We start from the raw sequence: 23,553 nt of genomic DNA on the forward strand, positions 1-23,553 counted from the left end.
TTTATTTATTTGACAATGAGACAGCGAGAGAGGGAACACAAGCAGAGGGAGTGGGAGAGGGAGAAGCAGGCTTCCCACAGAGCAGGGAGCCCGATGTGGGGCTCGGTCCCAGGACCCTGGGATCCTGACCTGAGCCGAAGGCAGCCGCTTAACAACTGAGCCACCCAGGCGCCCCAATAAATAACATATTTTTAAAAAATTATGAAACAAAATTTTCTTCCTTTTATTGATTTGTTCTTTATATATTTTGGACATGAGTCCTTTATCAGATATATGTATTTGCAAATATTTTCCCCCACTCTGTGAATTTCATTTTCTTAATGGTCTCTCTAATAAGCAGAGATTTTAACAATTTTTAAAAATCTTTTTTATTGGGGCGCCTGGGTGGCTCAGTTGTTAAGCGTCTGCCTTCGGCTCAGGTCATGATCCCAGGGTCCTGGGATCGAGCCCCGCATCGGGCTTCTTGCTCGGCAGGAAGCCTGCTTCTCCCTCTCCCGCTCCTCCTGCTTGTGTTTCCTCTCTCACTGTGTCTCTCTCTGTCAAATAAATAAATAAAATCTTTAAAAAAAAAATCTTTTTTACTGGGAAGATATACATAAAATTTACCATTTTAACCATTTTATTTTTTTTAAAAATTTATTTATTAGAGCATGAGTGGGGAGGAGGGGCAGTGGGAGAGGGAGAAGCAGACTCCTTGCTGAGCAGGGAGCCCAGTGTGGGGCTCGATCCCAGGACCCTGATATCAGGACCTGAGCCAAAGGCCCCCCATTTTAACCATTTTAAAGTGTGCAGCTCAGTTGCATCAAGTATATTCACAGTGTTCTGTAACTGTCACTATGTATTTCCAGAACTTTGTCATCATTCCAAACAGAATCTCTGTACCCACTAAATAGCCAGAGATTTTTTAAAAAAGATTTATTTATTCATTTTAGAGGGGGAGGGGCAGAGGTAGAGGGAGAGCCAGCCAGGTGCCCCAAAATAAGATATTTTTTTGTTTTTTGTTTCTTTTTTCTTAGAGGGATGGGGAGGGGTAGAGGGGAACAGAGAGAATCTTGAGCAGGCTCCATGCCCAGCACAGAGCCATATGCAGGGCTTGATCTCACAACCCTGAGATCATGACCTGAGCTGAAATCAAGAGTAGGACGCTTAACCGACTGAGCCACCCAGGCACCCCTTAGTATGATATTTGTAGCATAAAAGTTTTTGTGTAAAAGCTGTCAACAGTTTGCCTTTTGAATGCCTTTAAGTTTTTAGTTTATTGGCCCTTTCATGACAACTTCAACTACGTGATGTGTATAGTTTTCTTGTCTAGCTTTGCCACTCTTAGCGGTAGAGGGGATAATACATTAAGATACTGTCTGTCATTTTCAATTGCTTTAGGTAAGAACTTAACCTTTACTTCTTTCTGACTTGCCTGTTTTGTGATACTTTATTCTAGACCAGGTATCCTCACTTGAAGTCATGTTTTTAATCATGATGGGGAAAAAGTCAGACTTTGAGTTTACTGGCCTTTCTTCCTACTCAAGAGGACAGGAAGTGGATAAGGAAATATGGAGCTGAGTTAGATGAGAATGGTGTTAGTGGTCTTCCAAACAGATTCTGTTATCCTCAGGACATCTGTAGCTTCTGGCATACAGAGGCAACATGACTTTTGGAAAGTAGGCACCAATCTTCTTTTCTGTGATGGTCTTAAAAAAGTTTTGCAAGCTACTCTGCTCTGTTGTCTTCAGTGTTGATTTGTTTATTTCCCCACTCCCAACCAAAAAGACCTCTTTTTTCTAGAATTGAAGACCCTTGAATATCCTTCCCTTGTTCCAGAAATCACACCATCACAAGTTTGTTATTCTCATGCATTTCTTTCTCCCAAATTGTCTTTTTTTGAGTACTTGTAGTGAAACGTGACACACAGTTAAACTGCATGAGACGCAAATGTACAGTGTAATGAATGGTTATATAAAGTGAACGCTCATGTCACTACCACCCAATCAATAAATAGAACATCCCCAGCACCTCAGAATGCTGCCCTGGTCTCTGTTCCTTCCTACACAGCTCCCTCTCCCTTCCTCTTAGAAATAACTAACCACTGTTCTAGTCTTGATGGTTATCATCTATCTCACTTTTACTGATATTATTACCTACCTGTGTATCCATAAACAATAGTTTAGTTTTGTCTATTTTATTTTTTTGTTTTTGTTTTTATTTTTTTAAAGACTTTATTTATTTATTTGACAGAGCGAGACACAGAGAGGGAACACAAGGAGGTGGAGTGGGAGAGGGAGAAGGAGAAGCAGGCTTCCCGCGGAGCAAGGAGCCCGGAGCCAGATGTGGGGCTGGATCCCAGGACCCTGGGATCATGACTTGAGCCGAAGGCAGACGCTTAACGACTGAGCCACCCAGGCGCCCCGTGGTTTTTTTTTTTTTTTATTAGATTTTTATTTTTATTTAACAGAGCACAAGTAGGCAGAGCGGCAGGCAGAGGGAGAGGGAGAAGCAGGCTCCCCGCTGAGCAGGGAGCCCGATGGGGGGCTTGATCCCAGGAGCCTGGAATCATGACATGAGCTGAAGGCAGCTGCTTAACCGACTGAGCCACCCAGGCGCCCCTAGTTGTGTCTGTTTTTGAATGGAACTATACTGTGTGTGTTTTCTATCTTTTGCACATTCCTGTGTGTTGTGTTGATCTAATGCATTTTTACTGCTGTAATATGGTACATTTTTGATCATGATAGGGGAAAATATACTACAAATTATCCCACTGTTGCTGGACATCTGGGATGTTTCCAGGTTTGGGCTACTATGAACAATGCTGCTATGAATATTCTTACACATTTCTTCAGGTGCGGTGTCACATTCTAGGGTGTATACCCAGGAGCACAGGTGCCAGGACACAGCATATATCTTCAACTTAAGTGCCATGTTGTTTTCCAAAGTGATTTATCAGTTCACATTCCCATTATTAGAGCATTATTAGAAATACAGAGGTGAACAAGAGTTTCCGTTGCTCTGCATCCTGATCAACACTTAATATTGTCAGTGTTTTCAATTTTTGACGAATTTGAGGAGGTAAGTAGTAGTATCTTGTGGTTCTAATTTGGATTTCCCTGATTATTGGGTTTGAGCATCTTTGCCTATTTTATGGGCCATTTGGATTTCTTCTGCAGTTGCCTATTCTTTTCTCTATTTTTCTATTGAATTATCTTTTTAAAGAAATACTAATTTATGGTTCTTTATATATTCTGGACTCTTTGTCAGTTAAGTTTGGGCAAATATTTTTGTCCATTCTATTTGGCTTTGTTTTCACTGTCTTTGTGGTCTTTTAATTAGTAGAAATTCTTAACTTTAATGTAGTCAGACTTGTTTTTTTTTCCTTTATGGTTACTTTTTTGTCTTAACTTGAGAAATCTTTTCTCTACTCAGAGGTCATGAAAATATTTTCTTCTCAAACATTTTTTAAAGATTTCTATTTTTGGGGGGTGCCTGGCTGGCTTAGTTGGAAGAGCATGTGACTCTTGATCTTGGGGTTGTGGATTCGAGCCCCACATTGGGTGTAGGGATTATTTTAAAAAATCTTTTTTTTTTTAAGATTTTATTTATTTATTTATTTGAGAGAGAGAGAATGAGAGATAGAGAGCATGAGAGGGAAGAGGGTCAGAGGGAGAAGCAGACTCCCCGCTGAGCAGGGAGCCCGATGTGGGACTCGATCCCGGGACTCCAGGATCATGACCTGAGCCGAAGGCAGTTGCTTAACCAACTGAGCCACCCAGGCGCCCTTAAAAAATCTTTTAAAAAAAGATTTATCTTTGCCTTTCATGGTTATGTCAGTAGCCCACTTGATGTTGTATGAAATAGGGGCCAATTTCATTTTTTTCCTCTCCTCTTTATTTCTAATAATGCTTTAAAGTCTAGTTTATCTTGTGTTAGTATACCCAAACCATTTTTCTGTTTGTTAGTATTTGCATATTTCTTCATTGTCTGTTTTTCAGATTTTCTGTTTCCTTAAATTTCAGTTGTATGTTTCTAACAGTGTGTGGTTGGACTGTTTAAAAATTTGGAGGCTGGGTGCCTGGGTGGCTCAGTCAGTTAAACATCCTACTCTTGATTTTGACTCAGGTCATGATCTCAGGGTTGTGAGATGGAGCCCCATGTCGGGCTTCATGCTAGGTGTGGCTCTGCCCCCCCCCCCCCCCCCCAGATTTAGAGGTTATAGGATGTACAGCTCTGTCTCTCTTTAATTTTAGCAAATAACCCAAGGGCAGAAGCCGACCCAAGTATTGGACTCATCTCTTCTGAATTTCAGTCTTCTTTCATATCTCAGGGAATTTAATTTTGATAATAGCTTACTGTATTTTTAGGTCTTTGCTTTTAAGAGTATTTTTTTTTTTTTTAAGTTTATTTCATTGACAGAGAGAGGGAGCACAAGCCGGGGGAGCAGGAGGAAGAGGGAGAAGCTCCCTGTTTAGCAGGGAGGCTGATGAGGGGCTTGATCCTAAGAACCTGGGATCATGACCTGAGCCGAAGGCAGGCACTTAAGCGACTAAGCCCCCCTAAAATAAAGGTGCCCCTTTATTTTATTATATTTTTTATTTTTTTTAAAGATTTTATTTATTGGACAGAGAGACAGTGAGAGAGGGAACGCAAGCAGGGGGAGTGGGAGAGGAGAAGCCGACTTCCCTCTGAGCAGGAGCCCGATGAGGGGCTCAATCCCAGGACCCTGGGATCATCACCTGAGCTGAAGCAGATGCTTAACGACTGAGCCACCCAGGCGTCCTGCCTTTATTTTATTTTTAAAAATTATTTTATTAGTTTGTGGTGCCAAAACCCAGGAATGAACCACGTTTAAGATAATTTTAAATATTTTATCAAGCTTTTTGAGTTTCTTTAGCCCGTTGGTAATTTGAATTACTCATTGTTGCTGGAAGTGTTTTAATCTTTATTTGGGTTTCTGTTTAGGATTCTGTACTAAGATTTTGTGTGTTTGGATTCCTTCTTAAAATTTGGACTTTGCATAAATAGACTTGGAGGGAATTACTTGGGTTATACAATAGACTGGGGTCAGGGTTGCAACGTGAATTGATGTGGTAAAGGTTAAGGTATGACCTTAAGATATACTTTGAAATTTGTTAGTTAAGTGCTTTTTTGTGACCTGACTTCATCCTGGGATGAAAGTTGCTTTAACTTATCTGATATTACCCCCATTAGTTTTGTAGTGGACTGACGGGAGGCTGGATCCTTCTGTTGCTAGGTTGAGAAGCATTGGATAAAGAAGCAGGGGAAACATGCAGCAGTGCTGGATTGGAAACAGGGAATGAAGGATCCTGGACAAACTTTGAATCCGCTTGAAACTGCCATTTCACCCCAGTGATAATCTGAAATAGTGTCTAATATATTTTAGAAATCTTAGCTCTTTTCAGAGTTGGATGTAAGTGCAAGATGGAATTAGAATTCTAAAGAAACCTGGAGTGGCTCATGGATCTGCCCATTGGGTGGTGAAAGGAATTATTTCAAAAATAGGTTGTCAGAGGATGGAACTGCTGGAGGGTGTTATGCTGAGTGAAATAAGTCAATCAGAGAAAGATATGTATCATATGACCTCACTGATATGAGGAATTCTTAATCTCAGGAAACAAACTGAGGGTTGCTGGAGTGGTGGGGGGGTGGGAGGGATGGGGTGGCTGGGTGATAGACAGTGGGTAGGGTATGTGCTATGGTGAGCGCTGTGAATTGTGCAAGACTGTTGAATCATAGATCTGTACTTCTGAAACAAATAATGCAACATATGTTAAGAAAAAAGAAAAAGAAGAAGATAGCAGGAGGGGAAGAATAAAGGGAGTAAGTCAGAGGGGGAGACAAACCATGAGAGAGGATGGACTCTGAAAAACAAACTGAGGGTTCTAGAGGGGAGGGGGGTGGGGGGATGGGTTAGCCTGGTGATGGGTATTAAAGAGGGCACATTCTGCGTGGAGCACTGGGTGTTATGCACAAACAATGAATCATGGAACACTACATCAAAAACTAATGATGTAATGTATGGTGATTAACATAACAATAAAAAATTTAAAAAGGTTGTCAGAACATGAGGGTAAAAAATCTAGAAAGTAGTTCTGTAGTAACTGTTTTGAATGCATGGGAAAGGGGCGCCTGGGTGCCTCAGTCAGTTAAGCTGCTGCGTTCGGCTCAGGTCATGATCCCAGGGGCCTGGGATTGAGCCCCGCGTCGCAGGGAGCCTGCTTCTCCCTCTCCCTCTGCCTGCTTCTCTGCCTACTTGTGCTCTCTCTGTCAAATAAATAAATAAAATCTTAAAAAAAAAAAAGGGCATGGGAAAGATTAAAACCAGAGATATACTAGATAAGCTAGGAGCTAACATATTTTGCATTGGGAGGGAGACATGATTAACCCAAATTTGTGCATATGCACCGTGATATAAAGATCACTTCATTCTTCATTTAATACACATTATCTCTGGGACCTCTCTTTTCTCCTCTTCATCTCCTGCTTTCATTTCTCTGTTTTCTTATTTGACTGATACAGATACCAACGAACTGTTGAAAACCTCAATTGCTTTACATTAATATATATCCAGATTATTGAGTTCTATCTCTACCTTTCTATTTTTGTTTATGTTTTTAGTAATCTCTACACCCACTGTGGGGCTTGACCTCTCAGCCCTGAGATCAAGAGTCGCATGCTCTTCTTGACTGAGCCAGCCAGGTGCTCCTCTCCTTTTTTTTTAAGTAAACATTTAATCTCTGTATTTCTTTCCTCTTCATCTTTAGGCCTCCAGGAATTTATACAACTCAGTAGACTGCATAGTCCAGATTCTCTTTTGGGGAGGTTTAATTGAACATGTGAAATTACAGTCTTCACAGATTTACATTTAAGCTTTTAAAAAACTTTAGACTCTTATGTTTTACCCTAGAAATTTTAGGCAGTCTCTATCAAATCAGAGTTGCATTGGGGTAAGAGGCACTTTAAATATTAAACATTTAAATAATACTGAATAATTATTAATAAACAGTGCTACATGAAAAAATAGACATTTGGGGAAAATATACTCAGAGTCAAAAGGGAAGTAGTTTGGGAAAAATTTGCATTTTCTTTTACAGACTGGGGCTAAATATGTGTGTATGCACATACGTATATATTATATAAGATTAATAAATCCAGGGGCACCTGGCTGGCTCATTTAGTGGGAATTTGAGCCCCACATTGGGCATAGAGATTACTTAAATATTAAAAAAAAAAAAATCCAGGGACCCCTGGGTGCCTTAGTCGGTTAAGCATCTGCCTTCGGCTCAAGTCATGATCCCAGGGTCCTGGGATCAAGTCTTGCATCAGGCTCCTTGCTCCACCTGCTTCTCCCTCTGCCTGCCACTCCCCCTTCTTGTGTGTGCTCGTACTCTCTCTCTCTCTGGCAAATAAAGAAATAAAATCTTTAAAAAAAAAACAACTTTTTTTTTTTAAGTAATTTCCATACTCAACGTGGACTTTGAACTCATGTCCCTGAGATCAGGAGTTGCATGCTCTACTGACTGAGCCAGCCAGGCACCTCCAAATCCTATTTCTTTTTTGTTGTTGTTTTTTTCTTAAGATTTTATTTCTTTTTATTTGCTAGAGAGAGAGAGCGTGTGCGAGAGAGTGAGCGAGAGTACAAGCAGGGGGAACGGCAGGCAGAGGGAGAAGCAGGCTCCCTGCTGAGCAAGGAGCCCAATGTGGGACTTGATCCCAGGACCCTGGGTTCATGACCTGAGCTGAAGGCAGACGCTTAATGACTGAGCCACCTGGGGTCCCCTGTGCCATGAAAGTTTAATGGGTATTTTGGTCAAGAAGAAATCTATAGGGGTGCCTAGGTAATCTCAGTCAGTTAAGCAGCTGCCTTTGGCTCATGATCCCAGGATCCTGGGACTGATTGAGCCCCACTTGGGCTCCCTGCTCAGTGGGGAATCTGCTTCTCCCTCTGCCCCTCCCCTCCACTCGTGCTCTCTCTCTCTCAAATAAATAAAGTAAAATGAATCTATAAAACTTTAAAAACTGAATTTTGTCTAAGTTTGCAATATCTAATAGGAGTTACCTTGTATTCAGTTAATACAGGACATGGTAAATGGGATGATTTGTATTTGAGTTACAGTAGCCCTAATTCTGCCTCTTTGTTTAAAAAAAAAAACCTGGTATACATTATTTAATTATGGTTTTTATTAAGGAAATCAGGCTGAATGTGTGAATCATCTGATTTTGTTATTCAGGACTCTTGGTTGCTGGTGACAAACTGAATTAGAGCTTAAGTAAAAGAAGGTGTGGCTTTACTGGCAGGATACTGGAGCAGTTCATATAATTGAAAACCTGTGACAGCCAGATAGAGGACTTGGAATTGGGGATAGTGTTTTAATTATTCTAGTTTTGCATCTCTTTGGGCTTTGGTGTGATTTCTTTCAGGCTTCTCCTGGCTCATGGCTGTACAGTCCAGAGTCTCTTCTTCCTCTTGGTGGCTCAGTAATATTTTCCACTGTGCCCCTTTACCAAAAGAAATAGTAATATTTCCATTTATTAAGGTTAAGTGTTTATTTCCTAACAATTTAGCTACTTGAAAAGTTGATACATATAATTTGAAAGAAAACATTTTAATTTTAATAGGTGTGACTTGGGTACCGTACAAATTCTCAGACCTTGGAATCAGATATTCCAGCCTTTTTTCCTGTTTGACACTGATTTTTATATGATACTTTTTATCATAGCAATTTGCTTAAAACCCTTGTTCTTTAAATATTTTTTTTTAAAGATTTTATTTATTTATTTGACAGACACAGCAAGAGAGGGAACACAAGCAGGGGGAGAGGGAGAACAGGCTTCCTGCTGTTCCTTAAATATTGAAAGGAATGTTTTTTGAGCTAGTTTTGAAATTATGAATGACCTTAGATAGTTGTTTGTGTGGTCCACATACGTCAAGTATTGCTGTTTCCCTCAAAAAACTTGAGAGTCCCTAGAGTGCCCCTGTGATTTTACTGTGGTACCCTCAAGGTACCTCAGCACACAGCTTGGAAACCATGATTCTAGAAGAGAGGGTTTTTTGTTTTTTGTTTTTTAAAGTAATCTCTATGCCTCATGTGGGGATTGGACTCAGGACCCTGAGATTAAGAGTTGCATGTCTACCGACTGAGCCAGCCAAGCACAAAAGGAGAAGGATTCTGTTTGTTTTTCTCCTTGGATCATGTGGTTGAGGGGAATAGTCTATAATTTGGTCAACCTGGGATTTTCATCCACTCCTGTGCTTAGAAGGGCATACTATTCTATTGTATAGCTATATCAATTTACCTATTTATAAATGTTTTAAAATTACATACAGGGCATAAATTAACATCTTGTGTATCTCTGACTATTTCCATAGCACAGATTTATTAAGTCTCACCTAATACTTAAACTATAAAAAAAATTGATGGATTTGAAAGCATGATCTTTGTGATTTCATAATTATCTGGGTAATCGAGAATCAAAGACCTAAACTTAAGAGCTAAAACTATAAAACTCTTGGAAGAAAACAGGGGAAAAGTTTCATGGCATTGCATTTGACAATGATTTCTTGGATCTAACATCAAAAGGCCAGGCAGCAAAGGAAAAAAATAGATAAATTGAACTTTATTAAAAACTTAATATGCATTGGAGTATACTATCAAGAATGAAAAGGCACCCAGAGAATGGGAGAAAGTGTTTGCAAACCATATATCTGATAAAGGATTACTATCCAGAATATATAAAGAAACACCGCTCATCACTAAAAAAACAACCCAACTAAAAAATGGGCAAAGACTTGAATAGACATTTCTTCAAAGAGGTTATAGAAATAGCTGGTGAGCACATGAAAAAATGCTCACCATCACTTACTAGTCATTAGGGAAATGCAAATCAAAACCATGAGATACTACTTCACACCCATTAGGATGGCTCGTATCAAAAGGGTGGAAGTGAGCTGGTGAGGATATGGAGAAATTAGAACCCTTGTGCATTGTTGGTGGGAATGTAAAATGGTGCAGCTGCTGAGGGAAAATGGTGTGGTGGTTCCTCAGAAAATTAAACATGGAATTACCATATGATCCAGCAATAACGCTCTTAAATATCTATCCAAAAGAAGTGAAATCAGGGACTAACAGATATTTATACAGCAATGTTCACAGAAGCACTATTCACAGTAGCTAAAAGGTAGAAACAATTTAAATGTCCATAAGTGGATGAATGTATAAACAAAATGTATATACATACAATGGAGTATTATTCAGCATTAAAAAGGAAGTTTGGGATAAAGAAAAAGTCCTAGAAATGGATAGTGGTGGTGATTGCACAACAATGTGAATGTACTTAAGGTTATTCAGTTGTACACTTAAGATGGTTAAAATTGTAGATATGTATATTTTACCACAGAAAAAAGAAAAACTTTAAATGTGCAGTTTGTTTTACTTCAGTTATACCTTAATGAAGTTAAAAATCTTGGGGTATTTGACCCAAAAAATAATCTGTGATTTTATTTAAAGATGATGAAATAACAAACTGCATAGCTTTGAAAGCCCTACAGAGTAGTATCTTATGATGGGGACTATGGAACATCCACAAGCAGTGGATATATTTTAACTTTACAAAAGCTTCTAATTATCTCTGGTGGCATCTTCATCTGTAGGGGATGAAAATGTCTTACTGCTAAGTGGTGCAAAGTGAATATATTCATTGTTACTGGAGGGTTGCTATCAGATAAGAGACAACAGATGGTTTTATAAAGAGGCTAGGATTGTGCTCTCTATATAATGTTCTGAAGAGTGATACAGATGATGAAATGAGATGACTTGTCAGTACCTTGGAGGATGGAATTAAGAGTTCAGAACTATCGTGACAAGGGAGAAAAGGTTGTAAGAATAAAGATATTTAGGAACAAGTGTCAAGTAGCATTCTCGAGATGGTGGATCATAAAACACTGATGAATATCTTTAGTTTTTTGTGGGAGAATGAAACTTAATAAAGCCAATGCTGTTCTTTGAAAAATATAGTAGCACATCATATATAAGAAACATATTCTCAATATATAAGGGCTTTCCTTGGATTTGCTTTATGAGAAGTATAGTTAACATCAAATTTTACTATATTAACAAACTTATTTTATTGAATGGAGAAGGCAGTATGGCATGGATGTTTATAATGTAAACTGTGGAGCCAGAATGCTTGGGTTTGAATTCTGGCTTCTTAACTGTATAATCTTGGGAAAATTACTTCTCTGTATGTCTGTTTTTTCGTGTGTGTGTGTGTGTGTGTGTGTGTGTATGTAAGAGAGGGAGGGAGGGGAGGAGCAGAGGGACTGGGAGAGAGAGAATCTTTTTTTTTTTTTTAAAGATTTTATTTATTTATTCATGAGAGAGAGAGAGAGAGGCAGAGGGAGAAGCAGGCTCCCAAGGAGCAGGGAGCCCGATGTGGGACTCGATCCCAGGACTCTGGGATCATGACCTGAGCCGAAGGCAGACGCTTAACCATCTGAGCCACCCGGGTGCCCGAGAGAGAGAATCTTAAGGCTCCGTGCCTAGCATGATCCCTAAGTGGGGCTTGATCTCATGACCCTGAGATCATGACCTGAGCCAAAATCAAGAGTCGGATGCTTAACTGACTGAGCTACCCAGGCACCCCTCAACTGTTTTTCAAACTATAATGGTCACTACCTTACAGAATTATTGGGGGGTTAATTGAGTTAATACATATAATACTTTTATTTTATTTATTTTTTTTTTACATATAATACTTTTAAACCAGTGCCTGGCATATAGAGAAGTGCTCAATAAAATTAGCTGCTTAAAACATCCTTTTTTTTTTTTTTTTAAAGATTTTATTTATTTGAGGGGGGGGCAGACTCCCTGCTGAGCAGGAATCCTGTTGTGGGGCTTGATTCCAGAACCCAGAGATCATGACCTGAGCCAAAGGCAGATGCTTAACCGGCTGAGCCACCCAGGCGCCCCTGCTTAAAACATCCTTAACAATTGGTCTCAGTTGGCCCATTAATATGAGGTTATACTTGTATTGATAGTGTTTTCTCTCCCTGTTCTTACTGTCACTGTAAAAAAACAAAAACAAAACCCAACATTATTAAAAAAAAATTGGCCGTGTATTTTCTAATAAGTACCATGCCTGATATTATTACCATTGCTTTCTGGTGCTATAGAGTTAGCTATTCATGTGAATGCAGTACCATTCAGGTTCTTTGCAGTTATCAGAAATTGTTAAATATATACAACTGAAAAATTATCTTGGCTTCAAGTTGGAAGAAACTATGTAGTCTCACCAATTTGTGAACCTGTCTGCTCTTCCTTTGTTTTGTTAATTCAGGAAAAGTTGAGAAAAGGACGGAGAAGCAATCCAGTTTTCAGGGGAGAAACAAAATTATTACACAAAGAATGGAATGTAAAAAGGATTTTCTAGGAATGGCTTGATCATAAGAACTGTTTTTTTTTATTTTGTTTTTTAAAGATTTTATTTATTTATTAGAGAGAGAGAATGAGAGATAGAGAGCACAAGAGGGAAGAGGGTCAGAGGGAGAAGCAGACTCCCCGCCGAGCAGGGAGCTCGATGTGGGACTCGATCCCGGGACTCCAGGATCATGACCTGAGCCGAAGGCAGTCGCTTAACCAACTGAGCCACCCAGGCGCCCCATAAGAACTGCTTTTATATGATTTCCTCAAAGAAGTCAAAGAGGATTAAAACCACTTCCCTCTTGGGGCACCTGGGTGGCTCAGTCGTTAAGCATCTGCCTTTGGCTCAGGTCATGATCCCAGGGTCCTGGGGTTGAGCCCAGCGTCGGGCTTCCTGCTCAGTGGGGAGTCTGCTTCTCCCTCTCTCACTCGCTCTGCTTGTGTTCCCTCTCTCGCTGTCTCTCTCTCTGTGTCAAATAAGTAAAATCTTTAAAAAAAATAAAATAAAATCACTCTTTAAAAAAAAAAAACCACTTCCCTCTTGCTGTCACTTTTATATTCCATATCCTTGTCTTGAAGCAGTGTTTTTTTTTATCTTTACAAAAACCACCATTTTATACAAAAGCATTTTTTTTTTAAATTGGCATTTTTATTAATACCAGTTCAGGACTGATACTGCAGCCATTATCAAGTTCCTAGTCACTTCAAGAAGTCTTTATGTGTTAGTCAAACGACATTATACCATTAATTATGATCACGTATTACCTATTTTTAGCTTAATGTTGGAACATGAAAGGAGAAAGCACTTCAGTTTTCCCAAAATTGTTATGAGAATTATCACCTATAGCTATTTTTAATTGCTTATGAGAAAATTTTTTATGATTTATCCCAAAACCCTTAAGGGGAAAGAAATATTTCATTGACTAATCAAAACATTTTGAGTAGCTCTTGTGGGAACTTGCAGACTATGTGTGTTTTGGAGAGAGAGAGAAGGAGAGAGGGAGGGAGAGGGATTTGGAGGAGGGGGAGAAGTGGAATTTGATAAAAGAGAATAAATGCTAAGTCATGTCTGTCTGCAAAAATGTGGTAAAAGTTTAGTGGCCTAAAATACTAGAAGAGCTCTGATGATCTTGTTGGTAGAAAAAAAAGCCAGTCTGTGTATAGGAAACAACATAAACAATGGCAAGGAATTTGAAATGAACATAGAATGTCCTAGAGGGGAAGAGTAAGATCCTCATTTGAGGCAGACCTGGTTGTATGAGAGGGAAGGGCCTCATTTTGGGGAGACGTTGTTGTTGAGATGGATGCAATAGATCTTTACAATACAATGATAGTACCCTGAGAGTTCATTGATAATGTGTAGAGAATAGTGGTTAATGTTGCTTGGCTCACTCAGTTAAGTGATTTCTTCTTAAGTCTTAAGTGGCTACTCAGATCTTTGCTTCAGCAGAATCATATACTACTTTTTTATTTTGGACTTTGAAGGTTTATAATGCCAATTTATAATTGGAAACATATATCTGTTATAAGGGCTTATTCTTTATGAAGACAGGCAGGTAGAACTGTTGCATTTATGGTAAGAACTAGAATGTAGAGGTTTTAAATGGACGTGGGTGTGCTTCAAACATTTATTTAATGGGTGGTAAATAGAAGGCATGGTTAATTTCTTGTATTTACCTAAATTTTTTTTTAATTCAAAAATTAGTTATTGGGCATGTTTCTTGTCCTTGTCAGATTAGTGTTCATTTGATTTTAAGTTACTACTAGTGCAGTAACTCTCCTAATGTTATCTCCATTTTACAGATGAGGAAACTTCGGGAACTACCCAAACTGATACAAGTAAGTTTAGAGTCAAAATTCATATCCAAAACAGTCTGATTCCAGAACCTGTGATCTTACCTAATAAGCTATATTGTAGTGCCTCTCATTAATGCATAGTGTAACGCCCTTGGCTTCCATTGTTGAGTAGGAAAATGACCTTACATAAGAAATCATAATCTGTCTAGTAGAACAGATAGAAGTGTAAATAATCATAATGACATTTAGTATTATAAAATAGAGCTACATTGAAAGTGCACATGAACTCTGCAGGGAAGCTTTCACAGTGAAAGCTTTGTTTTCAAGAAAGAATTGAAGGATACATAGTATTTAACCAAATAGATAAAGCAGTGTGAGTAAATCAGGCAGAGGTAACAGCAATGGCAAAAGCTCATGCATGGAAAATTTAAAAGCAGCTTCAAGTTGTTCATTGTGGGTATAAATGTCATAGGGCATATTTTTTTTGAGCAGGGATGTTTTAGTGAAACTTCTGTTGATCGGATTGAATGTATCAGGTGATGTTAAAAGAGGAACTGACCAGAACCAGTTCTTTTGTAACTTCTGTTGTAACTGGTTATTTTGTTTCTTAGGTAACTAAGGTCTACATAAGTTTAATTCAAGAAATGTTTGAGAATCAGTTAGCTAGACCAAATGGTGGTGATAACTGGTGTCGTGGACTGGAAAGATGGAAATTGAGCGTTTCAGGAAAAGCAGTAGGAGCTGGCATCAGATTTTGTTATTGGAAGTAGTCAAATGGTTGCCAGCCTTGAAGTCCTAGGCCTACCAAGATTTCCAGTGGAAATAGAATATTATGTAGCCATCAAAAGGAATGAGATCTTGCCATTTGCAATGATGTGGATGGAACTGGAGGATGTTAGGCTGAGTGAAATAAGTCAATCAGAGAAAGACATGTATCATATGACCTCACTGATACGAGGAATTCTTAATCTCAGGAAACAAACTGAGGGTTGCTGGAGTGGTGGCGGGTGGGAGGGATGGGGTGGCTGGGTGATAGACAGTGGGTAGGGTATGTGCTATGGTGAGCGCTGTGAATTGTGCAAGACTGTTGAATCACAGATCTGTACTTCTGAAACAAATAATGCAACATATGTTAAGAAAAAAGAAAAAGAAGAAGATAGCAGGAGGGGAAGAATGAAGGGGAGTAAGTCGGAGGGGGAGACGATGAGAGACGATGGACTCTGAAAAACAAACAGGGTTCTAGAGGGGAGGGGGGTGGGGGATGGGTTAGCCCGGTGATGGGTATTAAAGAGGGCACATTCTGCGTGGAGCACTGGTGTTATATGCAAACAATGAATCATGGAACACTACATCAAGAACTAATGATGCAATGTATGGTGATTAACAACAATTAAAAAATTTAAAGAAAAAGAAAAGATTTCTAGTGGAGTATTAAGAAAGAAGGAATGGCGGGGGGCAGGGGATGGAGGCTGATGGTGGACTTTGTTAAGGATATGTAGAGTTAGGACATGTGCTACAGTGACAGTCCAGGAGGCCCTGTACCCTGTGGTATTGTCCGAGTAATAGCAGCTGGGGTTGGAGAAGGTGCCAGAACTCCAGTGGTAGCAGAAACCTTAAAGAGAGAGGTTTATCTTTTGTGTGGGGGAAAGACTAGATACTGTTGCATGTGGCCCTGGTCAGGTCTGCTTATGAACGGTTTCAGATTTTTGATGGATTGAAAAGATAAGTCTTATGAAGAAAAATGAGAGAATAAAGCAGCTTGAAGAAAGATAGTTACGTGTTAATTTCTATATATGAAGGATTTATAATAGCATATAGTGCAGTATCACCTAGACCTCTCATTAATATATTACCTACATGATTTTTCTTCAGTATCTGTATACTAAATGGGAATGCATCTTAAAATCAGTGGCATGTTATAGTTGGAGTTTTTTTTCTTTCTTAGTGGTGTGTAAATTTAATAGTGTGCTTTGAATTTGATGGCATCTGAGTCAATGAAATGCAGAATGTTTTTTCCAGTGCTCATTAGCATAAATAGTTTTTTTTTTTAAGGTATGCGTATTCCATTTAGGTCATCTCAAATATCGCTAATGGTCTGTAATACCGTGCCATGGAAACACTGGTAATTGAAAATTAACTATATGCTGTAGAATGTAGGATTTGGGTTCAATATTGAGGATGTAAATCAATAGAAAAGAAAAAGGGTAAGCCCTTTCTAAGGTCTTTTGTTTCTTTGCATTTTAGCATATATAAGTGTCCTCATTGAGGGGCGCCTGGGTGGCTCAGTCATTAAGCGTCTGCCTTCGGCTCAGGTCATGATCCCAGGGTCCTGGGATCGAGTCCCACATTGGGCTCCCTGCTCGGTGGGAAGCCTGTTTCTCCCTCTCCCACTCCCCCTGCTTGTGTTCCCTCTCTTGCTGTGTATATCTCTGTCAAATAAATAAATCAAATCTAAAAAAAAAAAAAAGTGTCCTGATTGAAAACAGTAGTACACAGTGTGTTGTTCAGTCATAGGCCTGCTGTTTACCGGATAGCTGTATAAACGCGTTATTCTTTCTGCCTCTTTGAGACATTAGTTCCTGTGACTATTTTCAGGTTAAAAAATGCAAGAAACTTATGATGGTGCTGATTGACCTTGGAGGTGTGATGTTATTCTTAATAGTTGTGTCCACATACTTATTGGAAACTTGAGAATTTGAATTATTTGTGTGGATCGTTTTTTCCATGTTGAATAGTACTTAAGTTTGTAATGTATAAACAATATACTGTGGAATACTTCATAGTTTGTGCAGAATAGGTTTAGATTAGGTTGTATGAGAAGTTTTTCATCTTGTTTTAGAGAATATTTTACCAGTATTTTACTATGTTTGGTCTGAATAGAAGTAATTTAAGCCAGTATGCTTTTTTATTATCCCTGCTCCCCATTAATGGGTTAAGCAAAATGATAGATTAAGAATTTTTTTAAATACAAAATTTGTTTTTTGTCTTCAGTATGAACCCATGACTTGAGTTTTTGGAGTGGTTATTTTAAGTGTAGTTACTTAAAAACAAAAAGGGAGAAATCCCTTTTGCTTCAGAGCTTATTTCTTATTAGCCCTGATTTAACGTAGTACTTTTGCCCTCCTTTTCTTTAAAGCATGTTGATGAGTTCTACTTCTTGACTTTAGCTGAAAGTTTTTTTTTCTTTCTGTATATTTGGATGGCAGTCACATGTTGCTCTCTGTTTACATGAGATAAATGTTACTAGTTTAAAAAGGTGGGTCTTTTTCTTGGGTTCTGTTTAATTGTCTTAAAAAGGATGGTCTTAAGAAGATGGTGTTCTGGTCAAGACAATTTCTGGTCTTTTGGCTATTTAGTAATTGAGAACCACTTTGAAAGAGTAGGTGTTTGAGCTCGCCATTTAAAACAGAGCCTGCGTTGTAGTGTGTGGTTACTGGAGGTTATTTGGGTTTTTATTGGCTTGCTTTCAAAAATATGAGTAGCCCCCTACCTAATTGCCAGAATATTAATTTTAACTAGGCCAGTAGAAGAGTGGATTCTTTTCATTGCATATAGCCTTTATAACTTGAATTTTGTCTCTCTTCTCTTGGGTGTACCTGTTGGCTAGCTGGAGTTGGACAGTTTTTAATTGTGAATACAGCAGCTAAAATTTAAATCTGTTTCTTCATTAAGTTGTATGCCTAAAAGATGGATTTGCATTTTCATTCAGCTTTCTGTTCCTTGTCCATTTTTTTTTTTTTTAAAGATTTTCTTTATTAGAGAGCAAGCATGTAAGAGAGTGAGTGCATGAGCAGGGGGGAGGAGAGAGAGAAGCTGACTCCCCACTGAGCAGGGAGCCCGACATGGGGCTTGGTCCCAGGACCCTGAGATCAAGGCAGTTGTTTAACTGAGCTATCCAGGCGCCCCTTGCTCCTTGTCCATTTTGATGCCCATTACTCTGCATAAAACTGAGTGAAGGGAACCAGAACTTTGGACAGTCTACTTACAGACTGGGAGAAGAATATTAACATTTCTAAATATAATGTTAATATACTAGTAAGCAATATGCGGATTAGCTGGGTTTGAAATACTGATAGGCATTTTTTTGAAGAGTGTAGTTTACTTACAATTTTCCTAGAATTGGCATTAAAACATCTCAAGTACTTAGGCAAAACAGGAAAATCATGCTCATTTATACATGGGCACACTGTTGAGTTCCCATGGTAAACTGACCTTCAAATTAAGTTGTTTGTCTTTCTAGAAAAGAAACCTCTTATGCAGCTGTGAGTGGGGAGGCTTGGTATAAAAAGGGTGGGGTTTGGAGATTGTATTTTTGTTTCTTTAGGGCAGGGTCCTGCAGGAAAGCATATTAGAATAAGCCGTGTAAATCTGCAGGTTTCAAAATGACATTGGTGTGTTGAATTTTGCCTAGTTTTTTAGTTGCCCTTTTTTTTAATTGCATTTTTGGTTTTTGCTACCTATCTCATTTGATTAATTTTCTTTTTCTGTTGAGTACATAAGAAATAGGAATTCATAATTTAAGCTTTTAAAACTTTTTGAGACCGTATTATAAAACTGCTTGTCTTCATAGGGATTGGTCATTTAGATGTTTTGTCCCAAAAAATGTGGTTAAAATTTTATTCTTCGGACAGTGGGAAGCAGGGACAGAGTCTGCAATCTCATGTTACTATAGATCAGAAATCAGGAATGTTTTTCTTTCTTTTAAATAGAACATTGACCTATGCAATGCCAGTGAGAGCTCTGATTTGGGGCAAGGTAGGGGAGAAGAAAGGAGAGGTGCAGGGGGAAACAAAGTTAACTTCCTTCCTCTCTATCAGAGGTTAACTGGGAGCAAGTAGCAGGACATTAATATGAGTGTGCAGGAATTTGCCTTATGTTAAATTCTCAAGGGTAGACCTCAGAACTAGTCAAAGAAACAAAAGTCAGGAAACATTTTTCCGACATGGCAGCTAGTCTTTCAGATCTTTCCATGTGATTATAAATATTGAACTACCTCTGGCACTTAGATAAAATGATCCGCTTGGCTTTAAAAATACAGTTAATTTCTAGTGATTTGAATACCTGGATTTTCTATTCTCTTAACATCCAAGACTTAAGTATTTCTTCTGTTTTCTGTTAAATTATAAGGGTTTTTTCTTTCTTAGGAGATAGGGAATGTTTCATTTAAGATGATGAACTTAAATGCTGCCTAATTATAAAATTAAATTCTTAATTTCAGTAATAAAATAATGCCTACCATGTGATTTCTCATGGAGGACATGGAGTCAGAAAATTACATTACAAATTACACATAGAAATTCTTTGCAGTCCTATAAATAATGTATCTGAGTAGTATGAAGTGAATGTGTTGTTATAGAAGTGATTATAAAGAGCAAGTCAGAACACTAAAAAAATCTTTGCATTCTTAAAATTATTTAATTTTTACCCTTTTTAGAAGATTGTATGTGATCAGTGTGTGTTTTTTTAAGATTATTTATTTTATTATTTATTTTTATTTTTTTTTTTAAGATTTTATTTATTTATTTGACAGAGACAGCGAGAGCAGGAACACAAGCTGGGGGAGTGGGAGAGGGAGAAGCAGGCTTCCCGCTGAGCAGGGAGCCCGATGTGGGACTCGATCCCAGGACCCTGGGATCATGACCTGAGCTGAAGGCAGACGCTTAACGACTGAGCCACCCAGGCGCCCAAGATTATTTATTTTAGAGATAGAGCGCCATGCATGAGAGTTGGGGACAGGGCAGAGAGAGCAAACTTCAAGCCGACTCCCACTGAGCAGTGAGCCAAAGTGGGGCTTGATCTCCGACCCATGAAATCATGACCTGAGCTGAAACCTAGATTCAGTCACTCAGCCGACTGAGCCACCCACGTGCCGCTGTGATCTGTGGTTTTAATCTTTTCTGGTCACCATTAGAAAATATCTTCACCAAGACATCATGTAGGGTTTATGGTCCCCCTTCCTTTCCTACCCTGTTGTATAAGGATTAAGTTTAAAAGGAAAATACTTGTACATTAAATGATTTTCAAAGGTATAAATCAGGGGCGCCCAGGTGGCTCAGTTGGTTGGGCATCTGCCTTTGGCTCAGGTCATGATCCCAGGGTTTTGGGATTGAGCCCTGCATGGGGCTCCCTGCTCAGCGGGGAGTCTGCTTCTCCCGCTCCCTGTTCTTCTCTGCCCCTGCCCCCACTCGTGCTCTCCCCCCGCCAAATAAATAAAATGTTTTTTAAGAAAAGGTACAAGTCAAGTTTGCTAAAATTGGTTTGATCACAGTTAATCTTTTCTGAGAACATGATTGGGGCTTCCTTTTACCTACTTGAGATGGGAAAAGCAATAACATTCATCTGAAATGCAACTGAATTTTGATGTCTAAAAATGCTAGAGCATAATTACTTTGCTTTTAATTTTTGACATTTGGGGTCCACTTTTAGAAAAGCAGCTTCAGTGTTTCAGCCATTTAAATGACAGCAAATGATTTTCAGTATTGATCACTAACCCAACTGTTGGGAATTCTGTGTATCGCAGAGCCTCCTTTGTGGAATATATTCAGAACTTACCCCACATTTAACCCACCCCACCCCCATGTATATACATACATACACATACATATGTATGTAGAATATAGAATGAACCGCACTCTGTAGCACTAGTGTAGTCACAGATGATATAGGATTGATTTTTGGTGGTTATCTATCGAGGCAGAGATTTTTTTGTTATTTTGAACATTAAGTGTTGCTGGTTCATGAGACTTACTACCAGTTAAAGGCTCTTTGATACAGAAATGTGATTATAACATGGAGTTTAAGTGGCAGTTTCTGGCAACTTGCTCGGTTTTTGTTTTTTCAAGGAGAAGATGGTTGGTCTTGGTTAGGAAATTATAATATGTTAGCTGCTTATCTGTGCTCTGCAGCTGGCAGAGGAATGTACACGGATCGTGAATTTGCATCTGGATCCCTCAAAACTCACAGACATTGCTTAATGTTTCCAAAAGAAGTAGAAAAGACATGTAGAGTCAGTCCCTCTCTCTTTCTCTCTCATCTTGTTTAGAGATTTCACTGAACGAGGTCACTGACTCAATTTTATATTTACTTTTCCTTTTATCTTTTTCAAAGCATGGACCTAATAGGTAGGGGAGAAAAGTCATACTGAGGGCATTCAGCCATGTGAGAATATTACAGTTGACATAAGAATTACAGCTCCCTTAAGGATAGGAACTTTGTTTTGTTCATTGCTGCATCATCCCCAGTGCCTAGAATTGCCGTCCCACTCCCAGATATTTGTCTTGGTAGGTGACAAATGAACTTGTCATGGTAGGTGAATGAAGTCATGCTTTTTGAACTCTTTGTTTCTATTTTTATTTATAGTTGACTTCAGCAGCAAAGGTTTTAGAAAACCTGAGGTTTGGGCTTCTATTCAAGGAATGAGACCAAGCCATAGTAGTTTTACTCAGCTGGTAAGTGCTGGTGATTAAATCATCTTCCCACCGTGGAATAATCCCACCCAGCATGCCACAGAGTCCTAGTTTGGGAAGGTCATATCATCCATCAGATACCTGAAAAGTTACTAGGCATAAATAAGGAAACATGAAGAAACTGTAAAAACTTGCCTAAAGTAGTGGCAGTTGGAAAGCCACTTAAAATTTAACATCTCTGAATTATTTTATATTGCTTCCACACTCAAATTTTCCTCTGTATCTGTTTCTTTTCTTTTCTTTTTAAAGATTTTATTTATTTAATTGACAGAGACAGACACAGAGAGGGAACGCAAGCAGGGGGAGAGGGAGAAGCAGGCCTCCCGCTGAGCGGGAAACCCGATGTGGGGCTCGACCCCTGGGACCATGACCCAAGCTGAAGGCAGACACTTGACTGAGCCACCCAGGCACCCCTGTATCTGTTTCTTAATATGCAGTGCATGTGTAAGAAAAAGCATTTCTTGGGGCGCCTGGGTGGCTCAGTTGGTTAAGCGTCTGCCTTCGGCTCAGGTCATTATCCCGGGGTCCTGGGATTGAGCCCCGCATCGGGCTCCCTGCTCAGCCGGAAGCCTGCTTCCCCCTGTCCCACCCCTCTTGCTTGTGTTCCCTTTTTCGCTGTGTCTCTCTGTCAAATAAATAAATAAAATCTTTAAAAAAAAAAAAAAAGAAAAGAAAAAGCATTTCTTTTACATACAGTGAAAATAAAGGATTCCTTTAAAATTATTCAGTGTTGCCGCCTTAAAGTTGTCAATTCTTAATTACCCTGCATTTGAAAGTGAGACAGGACTATATAAAACAGTCCATTGTTTTTTTAAAGTTAAAATGTACACTAGCCAAAAAAGTGCTGCTTTAGCTCCCTGTGCTTACTCTCCCCGACCCAATATTTTAAGATGCCTGGCCTGAGTCTCGTAGTTTTCCTCATTAATTGATTCAATCTGATTAGTTTTTGTAGTTTGAATTCTTTTATTATATAAATGACCCAAATTGGTATGCCTCTTTGCCCTTTTGAAGCTGATATGGTTGGTCCTTCCTTCCTTTCCCCCCTTTTTAAAAAAAAAAAATTAGGGAGCAGGAGAGGGACAGAGGGAGAGAGAGAGAGAGGGAGGGATAAGCAGACTCCCACCTGAGCAGGGAGCCCAATGCGGGGCTCGATCCCTGGACCCTGCGATCATGACCTGAGCCAAAGGCAGATGCTTAACTGACTGAGCCACCCAGGCGCCCTGATGTGGTACTTCTTTAAATATATTCAGTATATATTCAGAGTCACCCAAACCTAACTGCTGTTACTCTTTGACATATGTGTATACATGACTGTATCATGGAATATCTGCTGCTGTCATTGGCAGGTAGCTTATGGCACCAGAGAGCTGCTTTCAGATTCACCTCTGCGTGGCCTTTATCTGGGAAATAGTCCTAAGAGGCATGGGCAGTTTTTTTTGTTGTTGTTGTTGGCAGTGTTTCACAAAATGACATACTTGTTTCCAACCAAGTAGTTGTTTAATTGTGGTTATTGGGAAGAAGAGTCATTGCCAGCATTGAAGCAGACCTGCCTGAACCTTTTTGTTGAAACTGCCTGTTGTTTGGTCTGTCTCTTGGAACTTTACACCCTGTGGAAACTTTACACAAACATTTCTGTATTGACGGACTTCTCATATGTTTGACAGAGTAAGTTATCAAGTAATTTAAAACATGTCAAATGATTTTTATAGTGGATACAGTGATTTCCTTGAATTAAATTTAGCACCTTGAATTAAATCAATTCATTTTTACCCCTAGACTTGAACTGTCTCTTGAATTTAATCCTTCCATCCTCCACCTGCTGGATATACATCTACTTAACATTGCTTCCTTGGAACTACCTTTCA

The 23,553-nt window shown here is 39.1% G+C and overlaps 1 protein-coding gene across 14 annotated transcripts in view; it reads left to right on the forward strand.

Moving 5' to 3' along the window:
* Positions 1–23,553, forward strand: part of MTMR3 (myotubularin related protein 3) — a 136,133-nt gene that overhangs the window by 54,447 nt on the left and 58,133 nt on the right. The window contains exon 2 of one of the 14 annotated variants that reach the window (XM_027575161.2): positions 14,229–14,264. The exons of the other annotated variants lie outside the window; for them this stretch is intronic. The gene's annotated coding sequence lies outside the window, so the exon portion shown is untranslated. The remainder of the gene's footprint in view (positions 1–14,228; positions 14,265–23,553) is intronic. 14 annotated transcript variants of the gene reach the window in all.

This window comes from Zalophus californianus, chromosome 14, assembly GCF_009762305.2.
Source record: "Zalophus californianus isolate mZalCal1 chromosome 14, mZalCal1.pri.v2, whole genome shotgun sequence".
Taxonomy (NCBI): domain Eukaryota; kingdom Metazoa; phylum Chordata; class Mammalia; order Carnivora; family Otariidae; genus Zalophus; species Zalophus californianus.